The sequence below is a fragment of the Anguilla anguilla genome, chromosome 1 (genome assembly GCF_013347855.1).
Source record: "Anguilla anguilla isolate fAngAng1 chromosome 1, fAngAng1.pri, whole genome shotgun sequence".
NCBI classification, from domain to species: Eukaryota; Metazoa; Chordata; class Actinopteri; order Anguilliformes; family Anguillidae; genus Anguilla; species Anguilla anguilla.
The window spans coordinates 83,211,385-83,238,862 of NC_049201.1; the positions used below are offsets into that span (position 1 = coordinate 83,211,385).

General features: G+C 44.9%; 1 protein-coding gene and 1 long non-coding RNA gene across 2 annotated transcripts in view; both read left to right on the forward strand.

Moving 5' to 3' along the window:
• LOC118232142 (basement membrane-specific heparan sulfate proteoglycan core protein-like) overlaps nucleotides 1–27,478 on the forward strand; it is a 1,449,502-nt gene that overhangs the window by 469,786 nt on the left and 952,238 nt on the right. The gene's annotated exons all lie outside the window — the stretch shown is intronic.
• On the forward strand, nucleotides 1,590–26,914 carry LOC118232406. Its single transcript, XR_004766284.1, has 3 exons — nucleotides 1,590–3,167; nucleotides 3,866–3,956; nucleotides 26,195–26,914. It is a non-coding gene; the product is annotated as an uncharacterized LOC118232406 (long non-coding RNA).

Sequence of the window (27,478 nt, forward strand, 5' to 3'; positions counted from 1 at the left end):
TTTTGGTTGGAGTCCAGGGAAGGCTATAGCCACCTGCCTGAACCGTCCCCCCCCCCCCCCCCCCCCCCCCACCCAACCAGTATGAGGCTCTTTTCATTTTCAGACCAAGTGAACTCAGTTCCCGTATGGAACAAGCATACTGTTAAAATTTAAGATCCCATTAAAATGGACGAACTAAAGCTTCAACAGATGCACCAGGGACATATTAAACTTATGTTAGAGGTCTCTGGTAACTTGTTCATCCCTTCCCAATGGGAACTCATCTCAGTGACTCTGTGCACACATGCTTGTATTTGACATAAATTTTCATGTTTGTAGTTCATATACAATGCAAGCTATTTGCTTCTTTTTGGTTTATACCTCATAGAGTACATCTCCACCATTTTGATTATAGTTTATATATTTTGGGGTCTACACACCTAACTCATATTTAACTGTGATTTAATGGACATGTAAAAAATTATACTTCTTCAATGTAAAACCTTCAAGTGATTCTGTGATACATAATCCACGAAGTCAACAGAGGAATCTGTTTTTTGGGACAACAGAGTGGATAGGGAATGCAAGGGACTGTGTGGCTACTCTGTTTCCCTTTTAACAGTGTAACTGGAGGCGCACTTATGTGTGACTGAGTCTCTTCCTGTGTCTCACCGCAGAGCAGAGCCTTCAGAGAGTGACAAACGCAGCCAGCGACACAAACTCTGTGCTTCAGAGAGCTGACGAGGCCTCAGTGTGGGATTAAAACACACAGAGGAGAGAATCTGCAGAGAATGAGAAATGGTGGAGATCAGGGTGAAAGAGTCTCTTTTTGTCTTTAACTTTACAGAACTGCTGTCTGTTTCTGCTAGCTTATCCATTTTATGAAGAGCTGCTGGTGGAGGATTTTTCCCAGAGTACTGTAACCCTGCTGCAACATGCATGTTCATGTAACCCTGCTGCAACATGCATGTTCATGTAACCCTGCTGCAACATGCATGTTCATGTAGCCCTGCTGCAACATGCGTGTTCATGTAACCCTGCTGCAACGTGCGTGTTCATGTAACCCTGCTGCAACATGCATGTTCATGTAACCCTGCTGCAACATGCATGTTCATGTAACCCTGCTGCATACATGCTCCTGTGACACCGTTACACGTTTATATAACCCTGTTACACACACGCTCATAACTCATGTACATGCGCATGTACTCTCTCACATTGAATGAGAAGATTATAATGCAGATTAATGCAGATTATAATCTCCAAACTCACGTCACTTTTAAAAGCAAGGTCCAACATCTTTTAAAACAGTGTTTTAGCTTTACATTTTACATTGCCTTGTTGTATTGACCCCATTTTTACTTTCTGTTTGGTTAGCTGTTTGAAATAATGCATCTTTGTGTTTGTTTTCTTTACATACATTGTTTTATTATGTCTATCAATATATTATGATTTATTTGAGCATTGTATAGCACTGTGAACCTTGAACCTCTGTTTTGATGAAAATTATCATTATTTTCTTTATATGGCCATCATGTTTTGCCTGCAAACCCCCCCACCCCCCCCCCCCCCCCAACAAAAAAAAGAATAGAATGACATAAATAAAATAATATTCATATAAATTCCATTTTATTCACGTGTGGGCATCTATTTCATTTCTGTGAAATGTGAAAGATACAATAATCCAATCGGCTGTATGTAGTAAAAATCATCTTCATGAAGTATAAGCATTGAAATGCAACTAATTATGTGCATGAAGGACCGTATAACAGGCAAAGCTAAACCAAAGATCTAAAAGGTCACATGAACATCAAACAGAGATACAATGCTGCTCCACCCAAACTGAGCTGAGGTGTGAAATAAAATAAAGAATAGAACAGGCTGCAGGAAGTGAGCAGCGCTTTAACTGTCTGTGGTCAGGGTGGCTCTCGCCTGAAATTAGGCAGCTTCACCCATAGCCCCGCCCGCTACTCCTCTGCACAAAAGAGCCAAGCAGGGGCACCTCACAGTACCCGCTTTGGGGCCCCACAGCTGTGACACTTTCACACAGTTAACTACACCTGTCCGCTCCTTATATCTTCTGCGAAAGTAAGTGCAATATCTATGTTGATCTGGGGGTTATAGGCTAGGCTACAGCAGCAAAATATTGTTATTCGCATTGGAACATGGTTCCCTCTTTTTTCTGGCTTTTAAACTACTGTTAACGCATTTTACACAGCTGTGATGGTCATGTAGATCTTTAATGTTTTTATATTCATTATTGTGTACCAATATGTCAAGTTACACAGTGAAGTTACATTCTTGTAAAATAATCTATGTTGTCTGTAATTTGATTTTATATTGTCATTCTCCAACCATGTTAAACCTGCGTGAGCTGCTGTCTGTCTTGGCCAGGACACTCAACGAGACTCTCCTGGTTAAAGTAAAATGTAATAATATTTACAAATAGAAACAATTATTCTTAAAGCTTTGCATACATCACAGTCAGTCTGCCATGTTCAGAAATATGAGCCTGTCAGCAGGGCCCTTTCAGACAGTTTGAAAACCGTTAAGATCACACCTCCTCTACCAGCGTAAGTGCATGATTTAGCCCTGTTTTATTCTTAATGGCTGTTAACACATTTTTTCATTGAGTTGTAAAATAATGTAATGATTCAATAGAGTGCCTTGATAGAAGATGAGAGAAGAAATCTTTGATTTTTGCACGCTTCAATTTGTTGCATTTGTTGCAAACAGTAAAAAAATTTAAGTACAGTGTTGTTGTTCTCTGATCTACGGATTACAGCGAGTGCTTTATTCTGTGCTAATCTAGTGTTCCTAATGGAGATCAGTCTCTCTCACTGCTGAAAGGTGGCTATGTGACCAGTGGGGTAAATATGCACAGCATTCGTTAAAACAGTAAATTAGCTTTCTTAAAATTAAAATAATGTAAAAAGAAATCATAATAATAAAAAAATAAAAACAAAAAAAAGATAATTGTTTTCTGAAAGTAACTTTTTTTTTAATTACTTTCCATGTTATCTGTTAAACGCTGAATATCAGTGATTCATTTTGTGGAATTTTGGTTATGGCTTAAAAAACAAAAGGCAATAATATAAGTTATGTTTTTTATATGTATGTTCAGGCCGATGCAGCCATGCCCCAAACAACCTCAACAGTATTTTTGTAAGCCCTTCTCTCTGCCTCAGGTAAACAATTTAGTTACTTCAATTCTGCTTATTAATGCCAGTTTACAGGGGTTACAATATCTATCAGAAGCTGAAATCTATTTAGAATTACTATGATTTCACATAACCTGTTTAACTCATTAGACAGGGAAAGCAAAAAATTAAAGACATATGTTACAGGAAATGACAATCTAAATCTTATACACAAGATCACATACCTTGTTTAGATGCCCTATTGGCGGACATCTGTTTTAATCTACACTTGTATGTTGCATAATCTGTGTTTGTCGTTTGTCCGGTTATGTGCTGAGCATGCACTGACGCTTTTGCACAAATGATGTTCCTAATGGATAAATAAAGTTATTTTGAATTTTAATTTGAATTTGGTTTAGGTATTCTAGGCTGAGCAGAATCTTTTTACATTTGTTTTTACCACACATCTGCTATGAAATGTAGAGCACAGGATTGTGAAATGTAGAGCATAGAATTGATCTGAAGTTCCTCTTTATGCTCAGCTCTGCAACAGAGATGAGTAGATTTCGTTGCCTTCATGACATGGGCAGAACTGTTAATGAACTGCATTTACTGGTGTGCTCTATTCCTGAAGAATAGATTTTGCCATCATTTCAACTTTTGTGAAACTAAATTTTATTCTAGAAATAATGTGCGTGTGTGTGTGTGTGTGTGTGTGTGTGTCTGTGTGCGTTTCCTTTGTATAGTCCTCAAGACCCCTGTCTGAAGATAGTACAGTCTCATATTGTATTATATTCTGTGCAGATTATAATCTCCAAACTCAAGTCACTTTTAAAGGTAAGGTCCTAGATGTTTTTAAAACAGTGTTTTAGTACTTAATTTTACATTGCCTTGTTGTATTGATCACATATTTAAGTTTCTGTCTGGTTTTAGATATTTGAAAGAATGCATATTTATATTTGTTTTCTTTACATACATTGTTTCATTTTGTGTATCAATGTATTAAGGTTTATTTGAGCATTGTAAAGCACTGTGAACCTCAAACCTCTGTTCTGAAACATATTATCATTATTTTCTTCATATGGCCATCATGTTTTGCCTGCATTCCATTTAGTTCACGTGGGGATCAAATTAATCTCTTTGAAATATGCTATAATAATATTATACAATAGGTTTTATGTTGTAAAACTCATCTTTATGAAATATCAGCATTGAAATGCAACTAATTATGTGCATGAAGGACCGTATAACAGGCAAAGCAAAACCAAAGTTCTGAAAGGTCACGTGAACATCAACCACAGAAACAGCGCTGCTCCTCAGGACACTGAACTGAGATGTGAATTAAAATAAAGAATAGAACAGGCTGCAGGAAGTGAGCAGCACTTTAACTGTCTGTGGTCACTCCGGTTGCCTCCCACGGTCCAAAAACATGCAAAAAGGCCAATTGGAGACTCTAAATTACCCATAGGTTTGAATGTGTGAGTGAATGGTGTGTGTTCCCTGCGATTGGTTGGCAGCCTGTCCAGAGTGTATTCCTGCCTCTCGCCCAATGCATGCTTGGATAGGCTCCAGCACCAGCTCCAGCTCAGGATAAGTGGGTATTGATAATGGATGGATTGATGGATGTATTGAAATAGGCAAAGCCTCAGATCTTAGCAACAGTTTGTGTTGTAATCCAGAATCATTTTAATAAAAACATAGTAGTTATGTTTATTTTATAAGCATAATATGCAAAAATGAACATAATTATTAACATCTGAATTTCAATAATACAGTGGGGGCAACGAAATGAGAATTACCCAGTCTTTTTGAAAAAGGCACTACTGGTCCAGTCGAGACACAAAGCAAACGTTTCTGTATATTTTATTCAAACTCTTGTATCCAATAAAATTTAAAATGTGTATGATCTTCAGGAAGTGAATCAGAACTGTAACACATTCCACTTTTATATTTAGTGTGAAGCATTTCATTTGCGATCATATTCTGCCACACTGCTCTGTCTGCAAGGCTGTTTAATACTAATGGCTCATTAGCAAGCCACTGAGGCCAGAACAGGACTCTCTCCTGCTAAGTGCATCATCATATCATTTCATTTAGTCAAAACTACGTCACAGTATTTTGTGGTGCAAGAAGATTGAACTGTAATCAAATATAAAATAAAATGCATTTTCGGACTATAAATGATTGCAGCCCATTCGATACAAATATCATTCATCAAGTAAAAGGCTGTTTGAGTCTCTGCTTTCTGGAATCTTTGTGAGCTCTTCATAAAACCCAAAGCATTTTTAGGCATTAGCAGCACATTAACTCACTGTGTGTACTTGTGTAGTAATTGTTATTATGCTATTTCTGCAAATTAATAGAATACTCTGACAGTCTTTCTTTGTGCTGTTCATTTTCACAGTGTAAATAATAATCAAGACCTGTATGTGTGTATTTGGATAAATATTTTCAATCTGATGCAGCCATGCTCTTCAATACCTTGTTGGTAATCGTTCTCTCCGTGTCAGGTAAATTGTTTTTTTCTTTTTTTTTTCCAAATGTAGTTCTGATATTTCAGTCTACATATAAAGTATTTATCAGCATGTGTTCATATTTATTAGTCTCTCTTCATTATCTCAATAAGAAGCCAAAGTAAATACATTTAAATTGCTTTAAGGAATGTATATAATTTATATAAAATAATGTTCTACAGTACATTAGTTTAGAGTAGTGCAACATCGCTCATCTGAAGAGAGGGGAAAAAAGGGAGAACCTTTAAGATGAAGTTCCTTTTCACACTCAGCATTGAAACTGAGACAGAGGCATGATATAAATATCTGTGACTGTACTAAATGATCGGAGCTGTTGATTGTGCATGTTTCATTCTTAAAATGATGACACAAGTATTCCGGTGCCACGTTTTAATGAAAGCAGTTTGTTTTCACTGCAAGCAAAACATAACAGTTTTCGGCCGAAGGTATATGCAGACAATTGCTCTTAACTTGCTTGGTTTGCTACCACATTCTAGCAAAGCTAGCTACTAAGCATGACTTCCTGTACCTGCAAATCTCACATTGATCGGTGGCTACTGCCATCTACTGACATCAGTTAGTATTGGAGCACAAGTACAATTATTGATGTTTTATAGTTTTGGAGTTTTTAGGTGCAGTTGTGTTAAAGTTTTGTTAATTGAATCCCTTATTTGTCATATTGCCAACACATCTGTGTTTTGAAACATTTCTGAGCAGTGTGTTTCTGTGTGTGTGTGTGTGTATGTGTGTATTTGCGTATGTGTGCGCATTTGTGTGTGTGTGTATGAATACATGTGTGCGTGTGTGTACGTGTGTGGATGTGTGTGGGTGCATGTACACGTGTGTGTGTGCATATGTGTTTGTGTGTGCGTGTGTGTGTATGTGCAGGAGAATACTACTGTGAGGCAGAGAATGGGACTGAGACAGACATCACTCCTCCTAACGGTCTTGATGTGCAGTGTGAGTATATCAGTGCATCTCAGCTTCAAACACACAGAGCAGAGAGTCAGTATCTCCTGAGTGTCTTTGGGTAACTTCACAGCAGTAAGACACTGAGTAAAGCAGTCACACTGACCAGTAGAGGAGAAATCAGTTATAATTACATTATCATGCAGTGATGAGCCAGATCATACTGACATGTCTTAGGTAAAACGTGTGGTCATTTTGAGCTTGCAAAGGGCAAAAAAGGTACCACATGCTGCTGTTCAACTTTAAAAAATGAAGTTATCATTATTAATGAAGATGATAAAAAGACATATCTAAATACTTGATTCACTTGATTCTGCTGCGTCATTTTCCAACTACCATAAAAAGCTACAGTATATCCAGTTCATTTTTTAACAAAGCATGACATACTGGGATATTTATTGTAACAGGTTCTGCAGTCCTTTTCCCCACAAACCACACAATCCGTCGTTGTTAGAGGCACCAAGGCTTTATTGTGCCCTCGATACCAAAAACACGGAAAACAAAACAAAACAAAATACAGACGATAAGAACGTGGATTAGATGACATGCCGCTCCCGCGTGCGTCTCTCATTCCAGCACCCCGGTCTCACTGCAGGCAGAGCATATAAACCATTACCAATCAATTGTAACTGCAAACAGGTGTGGTTGTTAGCCAGCTATACTGCTCCCACTCCAACCCGCAGATGGCTCCTTAACCACACCACTCCTCCACATCACATTGTGAGATTTCAGCTCCATTATAAACATTACTTTGAAATAAATGTCTCTACTAGTGTTTTGAGACGCAACACAATGACTGAGAAATTATATGGAATTTAACACATTTTTCTAATGATTTTAGATGCTCCCAAGAACACCTCTGTGTGAATTTTAATTAAAACTGCAAGACCTGTTATTTTCTCTTTCAGATCCTCCGAAGAGCGTCTCAGTATCAGTGAGCCCCCCTGGTAAAATATTGGAGGGCAGTTCAGTGACTCTGACCTGCATGAATAATGCCAACCCACCAGTGCAGAAATACACCTGGTATAAGAATAGAGCTGAACTCTCATGGAGAGGATCCATTTACACCATTAAAAGCATCACACTGCAGAATGCAGGAGAATACTACTGTGCGGCACAGAATGTGATTGGGACAGAACAATCTCCTCCTAAACGTCTAGATGTGCAGTGTGAGTATTTCAGTGCATCTCAGCTTCAGACACACAGAGAATCAGTATCTCCTGAGTGTCTTTGGGTAACTTCACAGCAGTAAGACACTGAGTAAAGCAGTCACACTGGCCAGTGGAGGAGAAATCAGGTATAATTACATTACCATACAGTGATGAGCCTGATCATACTGACATGTCTTAGGTAAAACTTGTGGTCATTTTGAGTTTGCAAAGGGCAAAAATGGTATCACATGCTGCTGTTCAACTTTTAAAAATGAAGTTATCATTATTAATGAAGATGCTAAAAAGACATATCTAAATACGGCTGTCACTTTTGAAAACTTGATTCTGCTGTGTCATTTTCCAACTACCATAAAAAGCTACAGTATATCCAGTTCATTTTTTAACAAAGCATGACATACTGGGATATTTATTGTAACAGGTTCTGCAGTCCTTTTCCCCACAAACCACACAATCCGTCGTTGTTAGAGGCACCAAGGCTTTATTGTGCCCTCGATACCAATAACACGGAAACAAAACCAAAACAAAACACGCACGATAAAGACGGGGATTAGATGGCATGCCGCTCCCGCGTGCGTCTCTCATTCCAGCACCCCGGTCTCACTGCAGGCAGAGCATATAAACCATTACCAATCAATTGTAATTGCAAACAGGTGTGGTTATTAGCCAGCTGTACTGCTCCCACTCCACCTGTAGATGGCGCCCTAACCACACCACTCCTGCACATCACATTGTGAGATTTCAGCTCCATTATAAACATTACTTTGAAATAAATGTCTCTACTAGTGTGTTGAGATGCAACACAGTGAGTGAGAATATTATGGAATTTAACACATTTTTCTAATGATTTTGATGTTCCCAAGAACATCTCAGTGTGACTTTTAATTAAATCTGCAAGACCTGTTATTTTCTCTTTCAGATCCTCCGAAGAGCGTCTCAGTATCAGTGAGCCCCTCTGGTGAAATAGTGGAGGGCAGTGCAGTGACTCTGACCTGCATGAATAATGCCAACCCACCAGTGCAGAAATACACCTGGTATAAGAATAGAGCTGAACTCTCATGGAGAGGATCCATTTACACCATTAAAAGCATCACACTGCAGAATGCAGGAGAATACTACTGTGCGGCACAGAATGTGATTGGGACAGAACAATCTCCTCCTAAACGTCTAGATGTGCAGTGTGAGTATTTCAGTGCATCTCAGCTTCAGACACACAGAGCAGAGAGTCAGTATCTCCTGAGTGTCTTTGGGTAACTTCACAGCAGTAAGACAGTGAGTAAAGCAGTCACACTGGCCAGTGGAGGAGAAATCAGATATAATTACATTATCATACAGTGATGAGTCTGATCATACTGACATGACTTAGGTAAATCGTGTAGTCATTTTGAGTTTGCAAAGGGCAAAAAAGGTACCACATGCTGCTGGTCAACTTTAAAAAATGAAGTTATCAATATTAATGAAGATGCTAAAAAGACCTATCTAAATACTTCTGTCACTTTTGAAAACTTGATTCTGCTGTGTCATTTTCCAACTACCATAAAAAGCTACAGTATATCCAGTTCATTTTGTAACAAAGCATGACATACTGGGATATTTATTGTAACAGGTTCTGCAGTCCTTTTCCCCACAAACCACACACTCCGTCGTTGTTAGAGGCACCAAGGATTTATTGTGCGCTCGATACCAAAAACACGGAAACAAAACAAAACAAAACACGCACGATAAGGACGGGGATTAGATGGCATGCCGCTCCCGCGTGCGTCTCTCATTCCAGCACCCCGGTCTCACTGCAGGCAGAGCATATAAACCATTACCAATCAATTGTAACTGCAAACAGGCGTGGTTGTAGGCCAGCTATACTGCTCCCACTCTGCCTGCAGATGATGCCCTAACCACACAACTTCTCCACATCACGTTGTGAGATTTCAGCTCCATTATAAACATTACTTTGAAATAAATGTCTCTACTAGTGTTCTGAGACGCAACACAATGACTGAGAAATTACATGGAATTTTACAGATTTTTCTAATGATTTTAGATGCTCCAAACAAAACCTCTGTGTGAATTTTAATTAAAACTGCAAGACCTGTTATTTTCTCTTTCAGATCCTCCGAAGAGGATCTCAGTATCAGTGAGCCCCTCTGGTGAAATAGTGGAGGGCAGTTCAGTGACTCTGACCTGCATGAATAATGCCAACCCACCAGTGCAGAAATACACCTGGTATAAGAATAGAGCTAAACTCTCATGGACAGGATCCAGTTACACCATTAAAAGCATCACACTGCAGGATGCAGAAGAATACTACTGTGCGGCACAGAATGTGATTGGGACAAACACATCTCCTCTTATACGTCTTGATGTGCAATGTGAGTATTTCAGTGCATCTCAGGTTCAGACAGACAGAGAATCAGTATCTCCTGAGTGTCTTTGGGTCACTTCACAGCAGTAAGACACTGAGTAAAGCAGTCACACTGGCCAGTGGACGAGAAATCAGATATAATTACATTATCATACAGTGATGAGCCTGATCATACTGACATGTCTTAGGTAAATCATGTAGTCATTCTGAGTTTACAGAGGGCAAAAAAGGTACCACATGCTGTTGGTCAACTTTTAAAAATGAAGTTATCATTATTAATGAAGATGCTAAAAAGACATATCTAAATACTTCTGTCACTTTTGAAAACTTGATTCTGCTGTGTCATTTTCCAACTACCTTAAAAAGCTACAGTATATCCGGTTCATTTTTTAACAAAGCATGACATACTGGGATATTTATTGTAACAGGTTCTGCAGTCCTTTTCCCCACAAACCACACAATCCGTCGTTGTTAGAGGCACCAAGGCTTTATTGTGCGCTCAAAACCAATAACACGGAAACAAAACAAAACAATACACACCCGATAAGGATGGGGATTAGATGGCATGCCGCTCCCACATGCATCTCTCATTCCAGCACCCCGGTCTCACTGCAGGCAGAGCATATAAACTATTACCAATCAATTGTAACTGCAAACAGGCGTGGTTGTTAGCCAGCTGTACTGCTCCCACTCTGCCTGCAGATGGCGGCCTAACCACACCACTCCTCCACATCACGTTGTGAGATTTCAGCTCCATTATAAACGTTACTTTGAAATAAATGTCTCTGGTAGTGTTTTGAGACGCAACACAGTGAGTGAGAAATTATATGGAATTTAACACATTGTTCTAATGATTTTAGATGCTCCCAAGAAGACCTCAGTGTGACATCTATAAAAAACTTCAGGACCTGCTATTTTCTCTTTCAGATCCTCCAAAGAGCGTCTCAGTATCAGTGAGCCCCTCTGATGAAATAATGGAGGGCAGTTCAGTGACTCTGACCTGCATCAGCGATGGCAACCCACCAGTGCAGAGATACACCTGGTATAAGAATAAAAGAGCTGTATCCCCATGGGGAGGATCCAGGTACACCATTAAAACCACCACACTGCAGGATGCAGGAGAATACTACTGTGAGGCAGGGAATGGGGTTGGGACAAACAGATCTCCTCCTAAACGTCTTGATGTGCAGTGTGAGTATATCAGTGCATCTCAGCTTCAGACACACAGAGCAGAGAGTCAGTATCTCTTGAGTGTCTTTGGGTAACTTAACAGCAGTAAGACACTGAGTAAAGCAATCACACTGGCCAGTGGAGGAGGAATCACATATAATTACATTATCATACAGTGATGAGTCTGATCATACTGACATGTCTTAGGTAAAACGTGTAGTCATTTTGAGTTTGCAAAGGGCAAATAAGGTACCACATGCAGCTGATCAACTTTAAAAAATGAAGTTACCATTATTAATGAAGATGCTAAAAAGACGTATCTAAATACTTCTGTCACTTTTAAAAACTTGATTCTGCTGTGTCATTTTCCAACTACCATAAAAAGCTACAGTATATCCAGTTCATTTTGTAACAAAGCATGATGTACTGGGATATTTACTGTAACAGGTTCTGCAGTCCTTTTCCCCACAAACCACACAATCCGTCATTGTTAGAGACACCAAGGCTTTATTGTGCGCTCGATACCAAAAACACGGAAACTAAAACAAAACAAAACAAAACAAAACACAGACGATGAGGACGGGGATTAGATGGCATGCCGCTCCTGCGTGTGTCTCTCATTCCAGCACCCCGGTCTCACTGCAGGCAGAGCATATAAACTATTACCAATCAAATGTAACTGCAAACAGGCGTGGTTGTAGGCCAGCTATACTGCTCCCTCTCCGCCTGCACATGGCGCCCTAACCACACCACTCCTCCACATCACATTGTGAGATTTCAACTCCATTATAAAGATTACTTTGAAATCAATGTCTCTACTAGTGTTTTCAGACGCAACACAAAGAGTGAGAAATGATATGGAATTTAACACATTTTTCTAATGATTTTATGTTCCCAAGAATACCTCAGTGTGACTTTTATTTAAATCTGCATTACCTGTTTTTTTCTCTTTCAGATCGTCCGAAGAGCGTCTCAGTATCAGTGAGCCCCTCTGGTGAAATAGTGGAGGGCAGTTCAGTGACTCTGACCTGCAGCAGCGATGCCAACCCACCAGTGCAGAACTACACCTGGTTTAAGAAGAATGAAACTGTCTGGCAGGCAGGATCTGTACAGAGTTTGAACTTTTCTAACTTTACACCCTGGAACAGAGGACAGTACTACTGTGAGGCACGGAATAAACATGGAGGTCAGAATTCTACTGCTGTGTCAATCAACACAGAAGGTGAGTGTTCAAAATAATAGGGATATTATTGTAGATCACTTGTCAAAGGTGACTGTTTCTGTTTCAGAATCTGTTATAGATTACTTGCGTGTTTGATTTTTTTAGTCATTGTATCACTGAAAATAATGTATAACTAGGACCAGCCTTCATCTAGACAAGAAAGTATGACTTACTTGTAAAGGTCATAATGGATAATCATATATGGATTTCATCACCTCCAAAACAATATGCAGTACATCACCCCCATTTAGATTATAGTTTATATTTTTTGGGGGAATTAGGGTATGCATGCCCATATCTGGTTCCTGTACTAGCCGACACAGCTCTCTCAGCTAAAGCTTCTGCTCTACTGGTCACAGTGCAAGGTAGGGCCAGAACATATTTGATACAATATTTTATGTGATACTGATTATGATCCAGAGGCTACAAAGCAATGCTGATCATAATATTGGTGCCACAATCCAAACCGGATCATGGTAGATAATGATGATGAGCAGTGTAACTAAAAGTATCATGATGCCAGCATTGAATTCAGTAAAATTCAAATGTACAGAAATCTCCAGTAAAGGCAGGCATATAAGGGGTGTATTTGTCGGGCGTCAGGAGCAGCCCCACGCTGCCTCCGGCCACCTAACAATGTTTTTTTTTCCCAGGAACCCACCCACCACCAGGAGATCAGGACAAGGCAGGTAAAAGGGAAACTTTTATTTAACAATTAATTCATAAAACAGAGCACGCCACAATCTCGCACCAACCCCGCCCTTCCTTCTTCCCCCCGGCTTCCTCTAACACTTCCACTCTGGCCCTCCCCTTCCCTTCCACGGAGCCCCCGACGCAGGTAAGAGCAACACCCCTCACACACCACACACTTTTATGCCGCTGGGGTTCCCCTCACACGTGCCCACACTCAGCAAAAAAACAGTGTACCCACTCTGGCCCCCCTGCGCCTCAGCCCCGCTGCCGGAGGGGGGAGACCTCACCCTGCCGTCTCACGGGGGGAGCCACTAACACAGGTGGGGTCTCACGCACACTCACACCTCTCACTCCCACACGCACACCACAAACAATCAGCCAAATCAAAGAAAGGATGTAGCTGGCCCACACCTCACTGCTGGGCCACTCTACATCCAAAAAAAAAAGAAAAAAAGAAAAATAAATCAAACCCCCAAAGGTCTGCTGTCTCCCACTGTCCACGTCAGTCTCTAGTCTGCTGGGTGGCGCCCCGGCCCACTCTGCCGTCCGCTGTAGGTTCTTGAAGTTCCACTGGTTACCACGCAGTCCCTGCTGCGCCCTGTAGCTGGAGAGTGAGTCGGCGCCGGCTCCGGTCCTGGTCCGCGCTTTACAGTCTCGGAGTGGGAGACTCACTGTTCCTCCGCCCTCGTCAGGGCTTGTCCAGAGTCTCCCCTCGCGGCGTTGGTCCTGGCTGACGTAGCGCAGTGTCCTTGCCACAGGACCAGTCCGGCTCTGCACAGCGCCGCTCCTCCCCGGATCCCACCACGTTTTCCGCTTGGTCTGGGCGCAGCTCGCTCCTCGTGGCACCAGTGCAGCGTCCGGGACCGCCAGCCCACCACCAAGGACGGGAGACAGCTCAAACAAAGAGAAACAGAAATAATAACCAAAGAAACGGAAACCCAACCCAACAAACTTAAACTAACTTAAAGAAAAGAAAAAAAGGAAAAATCCTCTTCCGAGGAACCAAACACCCTCCCCGGCGTCTCTCGTGTTCTCCCTCTCACCTGCCTTCTTATCCCTGCAAGGCTGTTAGGACCAAACACAAAACAGCTGTGCCACGCCCCCAACTCCCGCGACCGGCGAATCGGCTTAGGCCCCGATCTGAATGTGCACCCAGACTCCAATAACCAATCCCCCAGTGAATCAGGCACAGCCGTCAGGCTACCTCCTGACATTCCCCCCCGCTAGATATGTAGTCGTCCCGACTACATCTACGGCACAAATTCACTATACCGGCGTGGAGGCTGCCCCCTCGTCTCACGGGTGGAACGACGGGGAGGCACCTCCTCCGGCCGCTCAGGGGGTTCAGCCACCACCACCTGCTGCGGTTCCTCTGGAGGAGCAGCAGCCTCAACCACAGGACCCCGGGCCGGGACCCACACCGGGTTCCAGCCCCAGGCCCATATTCGTGGCCCTGGTTCTGGCCCCCGGCCGGCCTCATCCTCACCTGGGGGCTCCCTCCAGGCGTCGCCCACCGGACAGGCACGCAAGTTGTTCCGGTGTAGGGTCCGCTCGTCCTGACCTCCCTCAGGCCGGACCACATACACCGGTCCTCCTGGCTGCAGCTGGCGCACAACAACAAAAGGACGGGGAGACCACCTTGGGGCCAGCTTACCTCGCTCCCGGCGCCGGAAGTTCCGCACCAGCACCCGGTCCCCCGGCAATAACGGCAAGGTCTTTAGCCGCCGATCGTACCTTGTCTTGTCCTGCTGTTGCTGGCGCCGCACTGACTCCAGTACCTTGCGGTACGTCCAGGACAAGGTACGATGGTGTGCCCGCACCCACCCCTCCATGTCCCATTTCCTTGGGGCGGGGGGCACATTCATTGCCAGGTCCACCGGGAGCCGAGCATGGCGCCCGGTCAGGTCGTAGTGCGGGGCGAAGCCGGTGCTGCTGTGTACGGTGTTGTTGTACCCCTGGAGCAGAGCGGGCAGGTGCTCCGGCCACCGGCCCTGTTCCCCCTCCTGGAGAGACCCCAGGAGAGACAGCAGCGTCTGGTTGAAACGCTCGCAGGCCCCATTGCCCTGTGGGTGGTAGGGGGTAGTGCGGATCTTTGTGCACCCATAGAGCTCGCAGAACGACGCCACCAGGGAGGACTCAAAGGCCGCCCCTCGGTCAGAGAGGAGCCGCTCGGGACACCCCCAGTGTTGCACCACTGATCCCCACAAAGCCCTCACCACGGTTCCGGCCGACTGGTCCCGTACTGGTACCGCCCAGCCGTACCTGGAAAACAAATCGGTGAGGACCAGCAGGTACGGGTACTCATCACCGGGACGCCCCAGCGCAAGATGGTCCATAGCCACCACCTCCAGCGGGTAGGAGGTGGAGAGGGGGACCAGGGGGGCCCGTGCTTCTGGCCCGGCCTTGGCCATCACACACTGCCTGCACTCAGCGGTCCACTGCCGGACGTCGCTCCCCAACCCCGGCCAGTAGAACCGCCGTCGCAGGACAGCTTCCGCCTTATTGGCGCCCACGTGGCCAAAGGCCTGATGGTACCGCTGCCAAACGCCACGTGCCACCCTCCGGGGCACCAGCACCTGCCACAGTGGCCCATCCTCCACGGGGTCTTCCACCCGGCGGCACAGAACCCCCCCTTCTACCCGTAGCCGCTCCCAATCTCTCCACCACCTACGCTCTTCCGGTGGAGCCACCCTCCGCTCCTCTCGCCGAGGGGGCTCCCCCAGTCGTACCCGCTCAGCCAGAGCCCGCAGATGGTCATCTTCCTGCTGCAGCGTCAACCAGTCCCATGTGTCCTCCACCGTTGGGCTGCCGGACACCTGACCCACCTCCCCCACCCCTGGGCCCCGGGGCAGCCGGGACAGCGCGTCGGCATTGGCATTGCGGGCCCCCGGCCGATACCTGATTACCAGATCAAAGCTAGCCAGCTGACCCACCCACCGCTGCTCCGTCGCCCCCAGCCGTGCCGTGGCCAGATGTACCAGGGGGTTGTGGTCGGTGTAGGCTGTGACCTTTACGCCCCAAAGGTAGTCTTTAAACTTTTCGGTCACAGCCCACTTCAGGGCCAGCAGCTCCAGCTTGAAGGCACTATAGTTCTGGTCATTCCTCTCTGCGGGGTGCAGGCTCCGGCTGGCGTACGCGATCACCCTCTCGCTTCCATCCTGTACCTGGGACAGGATGGCCCCCAGCCCCTCCTCACTCGCATCTGTATAAACACGAAAGGGAAGGGTAAAGTCTGCATAAGCGAGCACGGGCGCGGAGAGCAGGGCTGCCTTCAACGCCTCGAAGGCGCGCTGACACTCCACCCCCCACTCCACTCGTCGCGTGCTCTTACCCCGAGCCGCGGTCCCCTCCAACAATCGGTGCAGGGGGGCCGCGATCTTAGAGAAAGCGGGGATGAATCGCCGATAGTAACCAGCAAACCCGAGGAATGATCTCACTTGCCGCACCGTCTCGGGGGCTGGCCAGTCCTGGACCGCAGCCGTTTTGTCCGGGTCCGTAGCCACCCCCCTCGAGCTCACCACATGCCCCAGGTACCGCACCTCCCTCTGGAAGAAGCGACACTTCTGGGGCTGGAGCTTCAGCCCGTACCGGCCCAGCCGCTCGAACACTGCCTCCAGGTGATGCAGATGATCTTCAAAGTCTGGGGAAAAGACCACAATATCATCCAGATATATTAAAAGGGAATTATGTACCAGGTCCCCCAGACACCTCTGCATCAACCTCTGGAATGTGGCAGGAGCATTGCACAGGCCGAACGGCATCCGCTCGAACTGGAAGAGCCCGAGGGGTGTGGCAAAAGCGGTTTTCTCGCGGTCCCGCGGGTCCACCGCCACCTGCCAATACCCGCTTGCCAAATCCAGGGTCGAGAACCACTCCGCCCGTTTCATCCCCGTGAGCGATTCCTCGATTCTGGGGAGCGGGTAGGCGTCCTTATGGGTGGTCGCATTCAGGCGACGGTAGTCCACGCAGAACCGCCAGGCACCGTCCTTCTTCCGGACCAGGACCACTGGCGCGGCCCAAGGACTGGAACTCTGTGATCACCCCGCTCTCCAGCATCCCCTGCACCAAGGACCGCAGCTCCGGGTACAGACCTGGGGGAAGAGGGCGATACCGCTCCCGACAAGGGGGAGCATTCCCAGTCGGTATCTGGTGGTACACCACCTCGGTCCGGCCAAAGTCCTCCTCATGTGCTGCGAACACCCCCGCCCACCGTTCCAACAGGCCCCGAGCCCGATTTTGCTGCTCTGGGGTGAGGCCCTCCAACTCTGGAGAAGGCAGAGGGCTCCCTACCCCTAAGGGCGCCTGCGCGGTTCGCACATCCACCTCTACTTCCCCCGGTCGGGGGGTCCGCAGCACCAGGTCACGCTCACCCTGTATCTGCGAGGGGGTAATGCGGGACACTGTGGCCAGGGGGCGCCGCCTGGGTAGGGAGAGAGGGTAGGGGTGTACGTTAATCACGCGGAGGGGGATCTTCCCCCCCCGCACGCGGACCACAGCCCGGCCCACTTGCCACTCACCTCCATCCACCACCCCCTCTATTAAACAAATCTCCCCATCCACCTTCTCCCACCCCTCCACCGGTAGCCACTGCACCACCTCGGAGCACGCTGGGACCTCCGTATCCGCCCCCCGGGTCAAACGTACCACACCCTCCAGTGGGGCCATCGCCCGGGACCGTACCCGGCGACAGGCGGCGAAGGCTCGATCCCACGCCCGGCGTGCCCGACCCTGGTGAGAGGCAGAAAAGGTCAGAGAGCCGGGCTGCACACCCCTAACCACTTCCTCCCAGCAGTGGGCGATCACGTTCATGCCTAGGATTGCGTTGTTTGACCCCAGGCATTGATCACGAACGACGATCACCCCCTTCCCCGGAACCTTCACGCCCCCGACCACAAAATCCATGAGGGCATAGCCCACAAATGGGATATCTAACCCGTTGGCCGCCCGGAGGGTTAGCCACTCTAGGTTAGTGGTGTCCCGCACCGGTAGATCGCCAAACCATCGCCGGAAAAACCCCTCGCTAAACAGGGTGACCTGCGAGCCCGTATCCAGGGTGCACGGCACTTTCACCCCCCCAGCTTCTACCATCACCTCAGGGCAAACCCCCAGCATTGCTGCAGACGGCGGGCAATTACTATCTCCCTGCTGTTGCACCCCGCCCGCACGCCCTACTGCGGACGGGGTCGGGAGTTTAACGGCGCCCGCTGGGGGCAGTCTCGCTGCATATGGCCGGCCTGCCCACACTCCACACAGACCGGTTGACCCGCAGTGTCCCATTGGAACCGGCCCGACCTCCGCCCAAGCCTGGCCCCCACAGGACCCCGCTCCTGCTGCGCCGCCTCGCCCACCGTCTGGGGGAATGGGGCCCGCGACAGCTGCTGCTGGATCTCTGAAAGGAGGGTCTTCCCCAGGGTTGTCATCTGGTCCTGGAGCTCCTGCCGCAGCTCTGCCCGCACCTCCTCCTTCCACCGCTCCACGTCCATGACCGGCGCTGGAACCTCCAGTGCCCTAGATGGATTAGAATGAGAAACAAAACATGCTGCCCCCTCGTCCCCCCGCTGTTCCAACTCCAGCTCCCGGGCCTCCCGGCTCACCTCGGAAAAGGTGGAAGCCGGGCGGCGCCGCACCTGTCGCTGGAGCTCCTGTTGCACGGGGCCCCTCCGTAGGCCCAGGAGGAACTGATCTCGGATGATGACATCATCCGCCCCTTCGTCCCCAGGCTCCCGGGCCCGCCACCTCGCATGAAGCTCCCGCAGCCGCAGGAGGTACACCTCCAGGGACTCCTCCGAGCCCTGGTGGCACTGGAAAAAGCGGGAGCGGGCCACGGCCAGGGGGACAGGGCGACCAAAGATCTCCTCCAACAGGGCCCACACCAGGGCCGCCGTGTTCCGCCGCTCAGCCGGCACCAGCAGCACCTCCCGCCGGGCGCGCCCATCCAGAGCCCCCACAATGAAATCAGCCTGTTGGATTTCCGTGAGGCCCTGCGCCCGGAGCATAGCCTGTACCTGAGCCCGCCACTCCCCATACTTGGCTGTGCCTTCATCACCGGAGAACCTGGGGACCCATGGGGCACACACAAACCAGGGCATAGCGACCCCACCGTAGCCGCCCCGTGGGGGCACGGCAGCAGCTGCCTCCTGTGCGTCCATAGCCTGGTGGTATACCTGGGTGGATCCTGTCGATTACGCCAAATTTGTCGGGCGTCAGGAGCAGCCCCACGCTGCCTCCGGCCACCTAACAATGTTTTTTTTTCCCAGGAACCCACCCACCACCAGGAGATCAGGACAAGGCAGGTAAAAGGGAAACTTTTATTTAACAATTAATTCATAAAACAGAGCACGCCACAATCTCGCACCAACCCCGCCCTTCCTTCTTCCCCCCGGCTTCCTCTAACACTTCCACTCTGGCCCTCCCCTTCCCTTCCACGGAGCCCCCGACGCAGGTAAGAGCAACACCCCTCACACACCACACACTTTTATGCCGCTGGGGTTCCCCTCACACGTGCCCACACTCAGCAAAAAAACAGTGTACCCACTCTGGCCCCCCTGCGCCTCAGCCCCGCTGCCGGAGGGGGGAGACCTCACCCTGCCGTCTCACGGGGGGAGCCACTAACACAGGCGGGGTCTCACGCACACTCACACCTCTCACTCCCACACGCACACCACAAACAATCAGCCAAATCAAAGAAAGGATGTAGCTGGCCCACACCTCACTGCTGGGCCACTCTACATCCAAAAAAAAAATAAAATAAAAAAAATAAATCAAACCCCCAAAGGTCTGCTGTCTCCCACTGTCCACGTCAGTCTCTAGTCTGCTGGGTGGCGCCCCGGCCCACTCTGCCGTCCGCTGTAGGTTCTTGAAGTTCCACTGGTTACCACGCAGTCCCTGCTGCGCCCTGTAGCTGGAGAGTGAGTCGGCGCCGGCTCCGGTCCTGGTCCGCGCTTTACAGTCTCGGAGTGGGAGACTCACTGTTCCTCCGCCCTCGTCAGGGCTTGTCCAGAGTCTCCCCTCGCGGCGTTGGTCCTGGCTGACGTAGCGCAGTGTCCTTGCCACAGGACCAGTCCGGCTCTGCACAGCGCCGCTCCTCCCCGGATCCCACCACGTTTTCCGCTTGGTCTGGGCGCAGCTCGCTCCTCGTGGCACCAGTGCAGCGTCCGGGACCGCCAGCCCACCACCAAGGACGGGAGACAGCTCAAACAAAGAGAAACAGAAATAATAACCAAAGAAACGGAAACCCAACCCAACCCAACAAACTTAAACTAACTTAAAGAAAAGAAAAAAAAGGAAAAATCCTCTTCCGAGGAACCAAACACCCTCCCCGGCGTCTCTCGTGTTCTCCCTCTCACCTGCCTTCTTATCCCTGCAAGGCTGTTAGGACCAAACACAAAACAGCTGTGCCACGCCCCCAACTCCCGCGACCGGCGAATCGGCTTAGGCCCCGATCTGAATGTGCACCCAGACTCCAATAACCAATCCCCCAGTGAATCAGGCACAGCCGTCAGGCTACCTCCTGACATATTTAAATATTTATAAACTTTTGCCTTAAGGACCTTGGTGAGGCATGTTGTGAAATGAACACTGCTATATCATAACTGACAGGGCTACATCTCTCTGACTTTGCTTAGGAGGTCAGTCACTGATCGTGGCTGCAGCTGTGGGAGTGGCTGAAATTTTGGCTCTTGTGTTTCTGGGTGTGTGCCTGAGGTACGTGGTTGTAAATGAGTCGGTTTGTAGTCAATCCAGTGTGAATTACTGTATGTCTGATTTAGACTCATAGTTTAAAACGAGTGTACATTTTTGTGGAATGTTTTTTTCAAGCTTTAGCTACGTTACATCATTCTGATGCCATATCCCCTCTCTAATGTCTGATTAGTGCTTAGACCACTGCATTATTGGACATTTTGTTTTATTGAGATGTCAATTTTATAAACTCTGACTGATGTGTTTTAGTGTCCCAATAAGTTTAATATCAAACCTGTATGATGGGGTAACAGAATCCCCTTAAAGCTTGTTCTTAATATGAATCATGTGGACAGTTACAGACCATAACAAAGTCTTGTCAAGAGCATCAATTTGCCCATGAGATCCAGTGTTGATTTGAATAAAGCAGAACTACATTTACTGGGCCGGAAGAAACCTCTTATAACTCAGGCTCATTTCCTGTAACCAATTGACATCTGAACAATAAAAAATATACACATACATGGGCACTATTGCCTCAGCAATACACATCATTCAAACAAAAGCAAAATGCTGTTTATACAAGAGGGGGCTGTTTAAAGATTTGTCTGAAGGTAGATTTACTTTTTATTTTTCTTTCTTCTCTGAATAATCAGGAGGAGAAAATCAACAAATGAGACAGAAGGGGACAGGCAGGTGAGTTAATGAAATCAGTCTACATATATGCATACATGTATTTATCTACGGATGTAATATAATTTTGATAATGCATAATGCATTCTTTAAGCAAAAACGGAAATTTGGTTAACACTGTCTATGATGCCTGTCTATAATGCATTATATACTTATAATGCATTATAATATGCTCATAATACAGTATAATTAGAGTTATGAAGATTGATTAATACTCATAATGCTTTATAACAGTAATCATGAGACATGATTTATTTATTTATATAGCACCTGTGTATTGCTAATGGGGATCCTAAATAAATAAATAAAACTTTCTTACAAATAAGTAGAAAGCATAGCAGTGTGTGCCATGTGACCTTGAAGGTTTATTAGATTATGTACAGATTTACAGAATGAGGTTATGATCTTCTATGTGTGTTGACATGCTTAACGGAAATATTTCAGGAGTTTATTATGTGTATTCCCCTGTTAAGAACAGTTTCATTTTCTCAAAAGGGGTTGCAGTATGTGACAGTAACGTTACACAGTACAATACTGCTTATGCGCATGTAATTATCTGTGCATTGCATAGAGAGCCAGGGAGAGTGACTTTTACTGTATGTGTTGTATTCACCTGTTTCCAGTGAATAAATACACACAGATTATTGTTGTGATGGTGGTTTATTGCTACAGGTTATTGCAAATATATGCTTTGGAATGAAAGAAGTACTTCAGAATGCAATCTTTCCAAAATTTTATGCAAACCCACTGTAAAACAGGTCATGTTAGAGACAAGAAATCGTATTAAGTGTATTAAGTTTGTATGTCTGGTTCAGTCGATATTGAACTGCTGATGGCATGTATTTGAAAATAAAACATTGATTCATTAGCTGATTTTTTTTATATCAGGTTAAATTGATGTTTTGTCATTAATGGGGGCGAGTAGCTCACTCCAGCTCTGAAAAGCTCACTGAAATGAACAGGACCTTTCTGTGAAACTTTCCCAACCTTCTCCTGCCTCTTTTCTTTACCCTGCAGGGGAATAAAAGTCCCATTGATGGCAACTTCTCAGAGATGGCAATGAGTCACACTGGAACACAGGGTACGGACAGAGACGACGGTGAAGTTCCCCTCTACTCCTCTGTTCAGCCCACTAACACCCACAACCAGAGCGTCTCACTGGATAGACCAGAGCGTCTCACTGGATAGACCAGAGCGTCTCACTGGATTGACCAGAGTGTCTCACTGCATAGACCAGAGTGTCTCTCTGGATAGACCAGAGTTTCTCACTGGATAATAGACCAGAGTGTCTCACTGGGGAGAGCTGAGATGGTTGTGCTGTGATTTATGTTGGAAACAAAAACACAAAGAAGTATTTAGATTCTAACCATAGTAGATGTGTGACATTTACATCAGCGTGTACAATATTAGAGATGAATGGTAGCCAAAAAATGTGCATCCATAACACTTGGTCATGTAAGCATGTACAAAACAAACCCTGGAAACAAAAATACAAATGAGCATTTCTGAGATTCCAGTACTTCTCAGTACATCTGTAACAGTTTATATAGGCCTATTTATGTGTTTGTAGGACCGGGTGTTGGCTTGATGCACACTAATTCTATATTTTGGTTATTTGTTTGTTGCAGTCCCAAAGCCCAGTTCAAGTATTTTAAAATGTTGTAATCTCTCGCTGCTGCTTTGCTAAGAACTTCTCTGCCTGGTCAAAAAGAAGAATGTGGTAACACGAGGACTGGATGTTCCGCTGATCTAGATTCATCATTTGGTTTGTTCTGCTTGTCAACTTTCTTCTCTTTTAATCTCCTTGCTGTGTGACATCACAGTGATGTAATGTTTTCCAAAATTCCAGATAACTGTTCTGTGGCTAAAGCTTCTGCTTGTGCTTCATGTTGCAAGGTGTGTCTAAATGTGATAAAGGCTCAGGCAGGATTGGCTTAAATGAGAATGAGAATGTCTGTGACTTTAATAGAGTCCAAATGCGCTGTTTTCTCCATGCAGGTCACCAGCCCCATCCGTAAAGGAAGACTGTGTTCTCTACAGCACACTTCGAAAACTGGACATGTGAAAATAAACCAGGAAGATATCTTGCTTCATAAACTGTGGACCAATGCTGGTTATTCAGTGTAAATTTGAACATTTCTTTTGAATGTGTGAGTTTTTTCTTGAACAACAGATTGTCTGCAAAGTAAGGCGGTATGAACCAAAAATTTCCTTCACTGGATGATACATTTTAGAGTATTTATTAAAACCAGTGAACATAAACTCTCCTCATGAACTCAGGTCACATGCTGTGCCTTTGTCACATGACCAGGATGACTGTGGTTATTGGAGTCTGCAAAGATGTACCCAGAATGGATCATTCCTTTGGCATTCTATCAACATTTACATGCATAACAGCTCATGTCTTCATATTGTACACAAAGTATTATCATGATGTTGGTACCTGAAAGCCATTATCATTGCTGAATGTATTCGTTGGCCAAATATACTGGAGAAATGGGCTTTATATGTAATTCAAAGATTATTATTATTATTTTTATTAATACTTGTATAACATTTACTATTACAGACATTCTTGTGCACATTTTGTGATTATATTATGCTTATTACTGAACTGATCCCGTGTAGAGTGTAAACTCACATAATTTAAATTTGTTCTTCACATTCATAGTGTTCATTTTTTTTTTTTTTTCGGTTTTTGTATGACGAAACGTTAGAGCGTACCATTAATTTTTTAACCAATCATTCAATGAAACAAACAAAAAAACATATGCTTGAAGAATTTTGTGAGTAGACCATGTACTGTAGGTGTTACCCCCTGAGTTCTGTTGATGGAATAGAACATGTGCAGGTACAGCACTAAATGGGCCTTTGACCCTCTGACCTTTAAAAAAAAACATCTCACAGGGTCTGCAGGATTTCCAAATGAGAAAAGGCTAATTTATATATATATATATATATATATATATATATATATATATATATAATATATATATATGTATATAAAATATCTTTAAAAAACTGAAAAAAAAAGAAAAGAAAAAAAAAGAATCTGTAACACCCAGATTCATGTAGGTCACACTTGCTGTTTGTGGCAGTGAAATTAACCTCAGGAGGAGAGATGAATGCAGTGCATTTTGTTTGCCTGTAGATGGCACTATTACTGCAGTATGTGAGTCCTGTATGAGCGTTTCAGATCAATTTCTTGCAAGATCTTTTACTAAACTGAATTAAATAATCTGGTTTAGGTAATGGATTTTGCATGGGGCTCCTGAAGTATATGTGTTTACCTGTGCCTGATGCCTATCACACCTTTTACAGTCTCATTAAAATTAATCTCTGCTGATTTTACAGACTGGTTATACTGTACATGTACTGGAATAGGCCAAGCCTCAGGCCTTAGCAACAGTTAGCAGATAACTAGTAGATAACTAGTTAACTAACTAGCTTACTGCTGGTAGCTTTAGTGCACTTTGCCAATGCAGTCACAGATGTTTCAGTTCAGTCATGCACATGCAGCTGGAAGCTGGATTTTTATTCGTTATTGCTTTTTTATATCTCATGAATATAATGGTCATTTTGCTAGACACAGATGTACTGACATATATCTATATTTTGAACAGAAACAATGACTGTTATTTTGACATCTGTGAATGGAAGAAAGGTCTCTGCTAAATTGATACATGTGCTTATTTATGTGTGTGTGTGTGTGTGTGTGTGTGTGTGTGATTATATCTGTCTGCAAGGGCATGTGTATTCAGGAATACTTAAAAATGCAAAGTTTGCCTTCATTACTCCATTTATGTCAGAATGATTAATATCTGGAATCATTTTTGTAAACATAATTGTTATGTTTATTTTATAAGCGTAATATGCAAACATAAACATAGTTACAAATGATTCTGATGAAGAACAGCCGTTCTCATTGATATTGATATTTAAATCTTCATTTATCTCAATTTCAATGACACAGTGGGGCGTGAGAAATGAGAATTACCCAGTCTTTTTTAAAAGGCACTACTGGTCCAGTCCAGACACAAAGCAAACGACTGTGTTCATTTTCTTCAACCGTTTTTCTGATAAAATCTCAAATGTGCATGACTTTTAGGAAAAAAGGGGAAGTGAGTCAGTTCTGCAACAGCACATTCTACTTTTATATTTAGTGTGAAGCACTTCCTTTGCAGTCACATTCAGCCACACTGCTCTGTCTGTAAGGCTGTTTAATACTAATGGCTCATTAGCAAAGCACTGAGGCCAAATCAGAACTCTCTCCTGGTAAGTGCATTATCATATTATTTCATTTAGCCAAAACTACGTCACAATATTTTGTGGTGCAAGAAGATTGAACTGGGATAAATCAAAAAATAAAATGTATTTTCAGACTAGAAATGATTGTTGTTTCTTCCATACAAATATCAATTGTCAAGTAACATCCTGTCTGAGTCTTTGCTGTCTGGACTGTGTGAGCTCTTCATAAAAAAGGAGTATTTAGGGACATTAGCAACACAAACTCACTGTGTGCTCTTGTGTAGTATTTGTTAGTCTGGTATTTTTGCTAATAAATAGAATACTCTGAGAGTCTCTATTTCTACTGTTCATTTTCACAGTGTAAATAATAATCAAGACCTGTATATGTGTATTTGGATAAATATTTTCAATCTGATGCAGCCATGCTCTTCAATACCTTGTTGGTAATCGTTCTCTCTGCGTCAGGTAAATTGTTTGTATGTTTTTTTTCCAAATGTTGTTCTGATGTTTCAGTCTACATATACAGTATTTATCAGCATGTGTTACTATTCATTAGTCTCCCTTCATAAACTCAATCAGAAGCAACAAAAGTGAATGCAGTTAAAATACATTAAAGAATGTATATAATTAATATAAAATAATGTTCTACAGTACATTAGTTTAGAGTAGTGCAACATCGCTCATCTGAGAAGAGAGGGGATATAAGATAAAACTGATAAGATGAAGTTCCTCTTCATACTCAGCATTGAAACTGAGACAGAGGCATGATATAAATATCTGTGGCACGTTTAAATTAAAACCAGTTTGTTTTCACTGTAAGCAAAACATAACAGTTTTCAGCCAACGGTATACGCAGACACTCGCTCATAACTAGCTTGGTTTGCTACTACATTCTAGCAAAGCTAGCTACTAAGCAAGACTTCCTGTACCTGCGAATCTCACATTGATCGGAGGCTACTGCCATCTACTGACATAAGTTAGTATTGAAATACAAGTACAATTATTGATGTTCCATAGTTTTGGAGAAGTTAGGTGCACTTGTTTTAAAGTTTTGTTAATTGTATCCCTTAGCTGTCATGTTGCCAACACATCTGTGTTTTAAAGGATTTCTGAGCAGTGTGTTTGTGTGTGTGAGTGTTTGCATGCGTGAATTTGTGTGTGTGTGTGTGTGCGTGCATTTGCATATGTGTGCGCATGTGTGTGTGTGTGTGTATGTATACTTGTGTTTGTGTGTATGTGTGTGCGTGTGTGTGTGTATATGTATACATGTGCATGTGTGTGTCTGCGTGTGTATGTGTGTGTGGATGTGCGTGTGTGTGTATGTGTGTGTGCGCCCGTGCGCGTGTGTGTGTGTGTATTTTTCAGGTGTTCTGAGCCAGAGGGGATGGGGAGTGACTTACACCCCTGAGAGAATCTGTGCCTTAAAGGGGTCTTCAGTAGACATGAGCTGCACTTACTCATATCCCACATCTCACACAGTGCAGAGAACATTCATACAGCAATATATCGCTTCAAGTTCCTGACCGACCGTTATGGTGGAAAATATACCGGTCATCCTGGAGTCTCATTGACAGTTACAGGTAATTCTAAACTTGCTTTATATACTGTGAACTGGCAATACTCCTAATCATTTTCTAATAGAA